The sequence below is a fragment of the Triturus cristatus genome, chromosome 7 (genome assembly GCF_964204655.1).
Source record: "Triturus cristatus chromosome 7, aTriCri1.1, whole genome shotgun sequence".
Classification (NCBI taxonomy): domain Eukaryota; kingdom Metazoa; phylum Chordata; class Amphibia; order Caudata; family Salamandridae; genus Triturus; species Triturus cristatus.
This window is the reverse complement of record NC_140590.1, coordinates 1,196,549,046-1,196,557,196: the sequence shown is the minus strand read 5'-3', so window position 1 is coordinate 1,196,557,196 and position 8,151 is coordinate 1,196,549,046.

Below are 8,151 nucleotides of genomic sequence, written 5' to 3'. Positions count from 1 at the left end.
TCCACGAGGGGGTCTTAAACAACATTGTCCAAATCATCTTCCAAAGGTGGGGAACTCCGGCCATCTACTTGTTCGCCACTACAGACAACAGAAAATGCAGAAGCTTCTCATCTAGGTACTTCCAAACAAAGAAACTAAGAAATGCCCTATGGATCAACTGGATTGGCAAATTTCTCTTCACTTTTACGCTGATTCACCTGATCTCGACAGCCCTCATCAAATTGTCCAAATCAAGGTGATTCTCATACCTTAGGAGTGGCCACATCAATGGTGGTTCATGGGCCTCCTTCTCTGGTCCGTCCACCCACGTCTCAAACTACCATGCAGACCAGACCTGCTAAAAAAGTTCGTAGGCCTGTTGGGACACCCCAATTGCTCTTATATTTAACAACATGGCTCCTGAGCTAGTACAGTACGGACAATAAATTCTACTGCAAGGCTGCATGGACATCCTTGAAGAGGCTAAGCAACCTTCCACACGTCCCTCATATGCCTTCAAATGGAATGGATTTTGCATATGATGTTCATCTAAGAACGTGGACTCTACACTTTGCCAGGAAAATGGCATTCTTGTACTTACTCTAGTTGGTACAGTTTGACTTGCAATGCTCATCTAGAAAGGTTCACATAGCAGCTTTTATTGCCTACAGAAAAGGTCTTTAAAAAAACCTATTTTTTCATAATTTTCGTCATCAAGGATGTTATAACGATTTGAAGAAGGTTTTCCCTCCCATTAGGTGCCCTTCCCCTTCAGACCCTTTTGGGCCCATACACTAGACATCTCTCCAACATCTATCTTGGGAAACTGCTTTCCTTGTGGCCATCACATCTGCCTGCAGGGTAGGTGAGAGCCAGGCTCTATGCTCTCATGAACCATACACTGTTTTTCACTCTAGCAAAGTAGTTCTGAGAGCTCACCCAAAATTCCTTCATAAGGTTATTTCAGACTTTCATTTTTTCCAGACTATCTCATTACCCACATTCTTTCAGAATCCCTCAACTCCAGCGTAAAGAATTCTTCATTCCCTGGATGTGAGGAGAATTTAGCAATTCTATCTGGACAAAACATGGGATATCCGCAGATCAAACCAATTGTTTTTCAACTATGGTCTGGTCCATACAGATTTAGCCACCTGCAAGCAATCTATTTCCTGTTGATTGTTTCTTGTATCCTATTGTGCTATCAAAAAACTAACAAAACACTCTCGCCGAACCTCCACTAGGGGTGAGTCGGCTCTGCTGCTTTATGGCAGAACACACCTATTCCAGAAATTTGTAAAGCAACCTCTTGGGAATCATTTCATACATTCACCATGAATTACTGCCTAGACTTGGATGCTAGAGAATCTGGTCAAGTAGGGCAGGCTACCCTAAAAAATATCTTTGCTTGAACATCCTGGTTCATCCTCTGTCCCCTCCACTGCTCTCAGTGGGGATGGGCTTGCAATTCTATTCAGTGCTTACGACTATAAATGGAAATCCCCTATGAGAGAAGGAATTGTTTCTTATCTATAACTCTAGTTCTCTCGTAAGGGTATTTCCATTATAGTCATAAGCAACCCTCCCTCCTCCCAGGTGGAATGGACAGATGTATCTATGCAATTATGCTTGATATTTTAAAAACGACTGTGTCATTTTAACTGGGGAATTTACTTGCTTACTGGGCTAACTTGCTTACCTGCTGCAACAGCGTGGGCTCTTTTCGGCGGGTCGCAGTCCCCAGTCCGTCACGGCTAACAGTGCTGATTGAACGGAGGGACTGACGCGACTCCGCCCACCTCTCGCACTTCTTTTCCGGGTCCAGGGTATTTCAGGCAGATGGCTTGCCGGCCGCGCAACGGACGCGCGCAGTGGGCGCGCCGCTGGTGCGCCGAAGGCTCGCCTAAGGCAAGCCCGTCTGCGCCCGTCCACGACCGGACGCCGACCAGAGCCGGCCATCATGCTAGATGCAGGAGTGATCGGCCTGTTCGCTGGTCGCGGGACGAGCTGCTGGGTCTCCGAGGTCCTCTCTGCACAAGATCTCACCAATTTGATCTAGCGGCCTCCCCATTGCCACTTAGCTGTGGGACCTGCCACAGGAGCTTGGTTCCGGATAAGGGCTCCAATTCGAGACAATCTGGTTCCCGGGGTTTCGCGAAGGAGCGTAAGGTTAAAATTAAAGCCTGTCTGATTAATTGCAGATCTTTGGTCAGGCATGCCACGGAGGTGTGGTCTCTTCTTAACGATGGTATATGGGACCTGCTGTTTTTGACAGAAACCTGGCTCCACCTGGATACGGTTACTTCAATTGCATTAGCTATACCGTCTGGCTTTAACTTCTTCCATGCCGACCGCGAGGGCGGGAAAAGAGGGGGAGGGGTGGCTATCATCCTTAAGGATTCGTGGGAGATGACGTCCTCGGACCCGCTGGTTGAGCGGGGCATTGAAGGTCTCAATTTTTGCATTCAATTCAATCCGTCTTTTGCCCTTGCTGGCATCCTTATTTACAGACCCCCCAACTGTGCTACAACGGCTCTGCTGAACTTATGCAGTCTGATTGCCCAAAAATCTGTAAAGTACACGAATGTTCTGGTTCTTGGAGATTTTAATGTACATGCGGACGTTGCTAACTGCGTACAAGCAGTTCAACTTATATCTGCCTTGGCTGGCGCTAACCTCACTCAACAGGTCCTTTCCCCCACGCACATAGCAGGACACACCTTAGATCTAGTATTTACCTCCCTTACTGATTTAGTTATGGAGTGTCCAATCCCTTTAACGTGGTCTGATCACTATTTGATCCCTTTTGGCTTTACCCTGCTAAATGGAGGGCAAGCGGAAGGTTCCCGCTGGACGCTAAAGAGAAACTGGAAAAACCTGAATGAGGCAGACTTAAGTACGGTCTTGCAGGCCACTCGTCCCCACCTATCTTCTGACCCGAATGCAGACGCAGTCTCCATTCATCAATGGATTGCCTCTGCAGTAGACGCGGTAGCGCCGGTTACAGTAGCCAAATCTACGAGACTGTCCCCGACTGCCGCATGGTTCTCATGTGCCCTTAATGCCACAAAAAGTAAGTGCAAAAGACTGGAACGCCAATGGAGAGTGAGCTATAGCGACTCAACCAAGGCATCCTACAAAAAAGCACTAAAAGACTACCATAGGGACATAAAAGCTGCTATGAGAGATCACTTTATCAACCGCATTCAGAATGCAGCCCACTCCGGTCGCAAGGTTTTTAAAGTAGTTCAATCCTTTTTTAACCCCAAGGCGTTGGAGACCAAAGTAAGTCCCACCCCAGCCTTGTGTGGCAAAATAGCCAATCACTTTGAAAACAAAATTTTAAAGGTCTATGACTCCTTTGTAACATCGGTGCCTACTACGGTGATAGACAAATCTCCAATCGCGCTAGGGGCCCCTGTGCTTATCAATTTCACGCCTATACAATCTCTGGAAGCTCTGGCCGTCATCCAGAGATGCCGCTCAGGTGCTCCTGACTATCCTTGCCCACCCAAACTTTGGAAAATAATATCTGGTGGTTTCACTACTGCAGTTATGGAACTCCTCGCTGGACACGGGCATCTTCCGGGATACTTGGAAACATGCAACTCTTCTACCATTAAGAAAGAAACCAAATGGTGACCCGGACGACCTCAGCAATCTCCGACCCATTTCCCTACTCTCCGCCCCAGGCAAAATGTTGGAGAAATTGGTGCAGCTTCAGCTGACCTCTTTCATTGAACTTAGAGGGGCCCTGCATGATACACAATCAGGCTTCAGGGCCGGTTTTAGCACAGAGACCGCGCTCCTCGAGGTTGCAGAATCAGTCAGATGGGCACTGGACTCAGGCGATTCGGCAATGCTGGTGCTTCTGGATCTGTCTGCGGCGTTTGATACCGTGGACCATTTCATACTGATCCAGAGGTTACATGCCGCGGGCTTTGGGGGTAAGGTTCTGTCCTGGCTGTCATCCTATTTGAGTGGCCGCACTCAGAGGGTCGCCCTTAAGCCATATGAGTCCGATCCGAAACAGCTTTGGTGCGGTGTCCCACAGGGTTCTGCCCTGAGCCCCCTACTCTTCAACCTATACCTCGCTCCGCTCTTTTCTTTGATCGCCAATTGGGGTGTTAAAGCGATTTCCTATGCTGATGACACCCAGTTGTTTTTCTCTTTTAAAGAGCAGTCGGTAGAGGCCTTTAAGAATTTTAAGGGCTGCTTACGTGATATTGCGGTTTGGATGAATTCAAACAAATTAAAACTGAATGCGGGGAAGACCGAGGTATTGTTCTTCGGTCAGGGCTGTGTCCCTAATGCAGAGTTGTGGTGGCCGGTAGAAATGGGTCCACCTCCCTCCCCCGCCAAATGCATCCGGAACTTAGGGGTGAGATGGGAGACAGGTCTCTCCTTCTTAGCTCAAATACAGCAAGTCTCAGCAACTTGCTTCAGCAAACTAAAAAACCTACGGAAAATTCTGCACTGCTTACCTGAAGACTATCGTAAAACAGCAGTTCATGCAACAGTCACTTCAAGGCTGGACTATGCAAATGCCCTGTACCTTGGTCTTCCCAAATATGCGATTCATCGACTCCAGATGGTACAGAATGCGGCTGCGAGACTGGTCTGTCGTTTGCCTTTTCGCGACCATGTCTCTCCGCACCTTCTGAAACTCCACTGGCTTCCAGTAGAGAAGAGAATCGTATTTAAGGCTATGACCCTGGCCTACAGGGCTCTAAGTGGAAAATGTCCGAGCTATCTGGAAGATAGATTGCGCCCCTACAAACAGACCCGCGCGCTGTGCTCAAACTCCCAAAACCTGCTACACTCTTTCCACTTTAGGAAATCGCGCCTGGGTGGTAGAACCTTCACGGTTAGAGCAGCCACACTGTGGAACTCCCTGCCAGGCTTCCTTCGTCAGGCTAACACAGAACTTGGTTTCCGGAAGGCCTTGAAGACCTGGCTGTTCAAGCCAGATTAACACACTTGAGGTGGCCCTCTACCCTCTTTGTTGGTTGCTAGTGCCTGATGTTTTTAGCGCCGGGACGCCCCTGTTTGGGGTAGCTGTCGCGCTTTATAAGCTTCTGTATTATTATTATTATTATTATATGCATATGCTCTCACCTCGCCTTCAAAAGCAACTGCCACCTGCTGAGCATGATGGGATATTGGTGGTCTCTGGGTTCTTAAAGACACAGTATCTTTTTTAGCCAGATAATGACGGCCTATGAGGCTACTCTGTCCTGTTCCCCTTCATCTCTATCATAACAAAAGGGTTTGTGAGGGAGATTCATGCTGTTTGCAAATCATCTCAAATTGTCCTATTTAGGTCTCACCTAGCGTTGCAGCGTGAATGCGCTGCTATCGCTTTACGAGGCATGCAGTATATACTGTAGTGTGGAAGCTTTGTGGAAGCTCCGCCCACTCTCTGCCCATTGGCTTTTGTCTTAAATGCTGCTTTCCGATTGGTTTGAGGCTTGTTAGTCCCTCCTCATTCATCATTTGTATCCTTCCACAGCTATTGGCCCCTTTACTCCTGACACTATTTAGGTTTCGCCTAGCATTGCAGCGCGACTGCGCTGCCATCGCTTTGCGAGACATGCAGTATATACTGTAGTGTGGAAGCTTCGTGGAAGCTCCGCCCACTCTCTGCCCATTGGCTTTTGTCTTAAATGCTGCCTTTCGATTGGTTTGAGGCTTGTTAGTCCCTCCTCATTCATCATTTGAATCCTTCCATGGCTATTGGCCCCTTTACTCCTAACACTATTTTCTTCCCTGTCTCCCCACCCCACCGCCCCCTCCCTCAGTCTGTGACTTCTCACCCTCCCCCGCCTCCCCCCACTCCCGTTCATGTTTTCTTGCCTGCCGGCACTTCCGTTTTCATCTTTATTATTGCCACCTTGAACTATGCGAGTTCAAGATGCGTGCTGTACAAAAACTTCTCATGTTTAATGAACTAGATTTTAATGTTACTCTAAATATAATAAGAATCTAGGCAACAGTCATAGTATGCATGGCCACTGACACCTCTTAGTTCACAAATGGCATTGTTGTCAGGTGGGAGGAGCGGCAGTGTTTTAACTCATGCTTAAAACAAGCACTTTTAATAACTTTCTCTCAATTCAGTGCTATAATGTTGTGTACTGAGGTGACGCGCTAAAGAAATGCTTTTTTTTTTTTAATTTTGAAGAGACGTTATCGCACATTTACATCATATTTACTGTATGATTAACATGCCGATCATTTTCACGGCTCGCCCACTGGCTCGTATATGCTTAGCTCGTGTCCGGCTGGCTCTACCTGTTAATTAATATATTGGCTCATGCACCTCTAACAAAGAGAGATAAATGGATACATGACAGTGAGCACGGTAGATGGTAGAGAAATAGACTGGTGCAGACAAACAGACAAAGTCAGTCTCCATTGCCTCACGTCAGAATCATCACTTTCAATAACCTGGAAATCTGCCGGCAACTCCTGCATGCCCCAACCTCATCCCCCTCACCTATTCTTAGCAGAAGCGGCAGATTCTGAGCTGTGCCCTGCTGGTGCAGAGGAGTACGACAGAGTCTGTAGAAGCGCTGGGATCCCTAGCCTCATTGAGTACCTCATTGGCTGATCATTCCATGGCACTACCAAAATTACATTTGGACACATTTGCTCAACTGTAAAACACTTCCTTCTATGGGTCATTTAACAACTCGGGGCTTTGGGGTTAGGTAACCTACTTTGTATGCTGTGTAAAAGAGTAAATACAAAAATGAATGCAATGAAACTAAGCAACCAGGACTGTCTAAAACACTGTGAAAACTGACACGCATTCTGGCATTTTGTTTAGTTAATGTCGATTTTCTCATAGATTCGAGTAAAGTACTCTCAGGGGCATATTCACAAGGAACTGTCGCCGAACCAACGTCACTTTATCGCAGCCAAAGTCGTGATAAAAATACCTCCCCATTCACAAGCCTGTGTAAACAGCTCACAGCACCAGTTTACCCGCGATAGCAGCCACAAAAAACATCGCCACAGAAGCCCACTGCAACTATCGCTAATGAGATGCAGAGTGGGTGTTCCCGTGCCAAATGCTGTGACTACATCACACCTCAACATTCTCAACGACCAGACAGAACTGCGATAAAAACACAAAACAGGCGAAAAGGCGCGTTAGCACCAGGAAATCTACACCTGCTCTGACCTGGTGTAAAGTCGGACGGCAGCCTGCACAACGAAAGGGAGCACAGCCCAGGGCCACATCTGAAGGGCAACAGATGCCATGGAGCCACCCATCATGCGGCCCGGACACCCAAGAGGGCCACAACACCCACCCACCCACACCACCCCAGGACTGCAACCCACACCCGGAACACCACTCCCCCCCGGACCACCACAGACAAGGCACAGACAAAGACAGCAGACCCCCAGGGAGCGTACCAGCCTTACAGACCCAACATCTGACAATGTCACAATCCACCACATGCTGAAAGGGACAACCATCCCACGCATCCCCACTATCATCGCCCCACAGGCCTACGGCACCAACACAGCGGACAACTAACATCTCACCCTACACCAGGCTGCTGGCTTGGCTGCACCTGTTGGCTCCTGGCACCCCCAACCAACACCCGCCAGAGTCGGAGAAGTCTCACTGCCAGCCACATCCAAGTCCCTCACACCTGTCCTGGACATCACCATCACCCTGGTACCCCAGTCCCCATACATCCAACACAATGCGCAGGTCACGCTAGAGACCAAGCAAGGATCATACGCCATAGCAGGATGCACACACGTTTTGGGGGCAATCCACAGCACACATGTTCCACCTGTGCCCCCTGGTGACACAGCACACAATCACTGCAACAGAAAGCACATGTCCCACCCCAATGTGCAGGCAACAACAGAACACCATGGAACCTCCAACAATGTCGCCTTCAAATACACAGCCAGTGTGCATGATTCCTTCATCCTCCGACCGTCCATCATCGACCAGCGTACCCAGGATGGCAACAAGGGAAATGCACAGCCCCTTGGCAAGTTCCAAATGAACACCCCACTCACCTCAACTCCGCAACCATGCAAATCACAACTCTGGCAATGCACATGTCACAAAATCACAACCAACATGCACAACAACATGCCCACCCACCAGACATGACAGTGTCACAATGATTACCTGGCCAA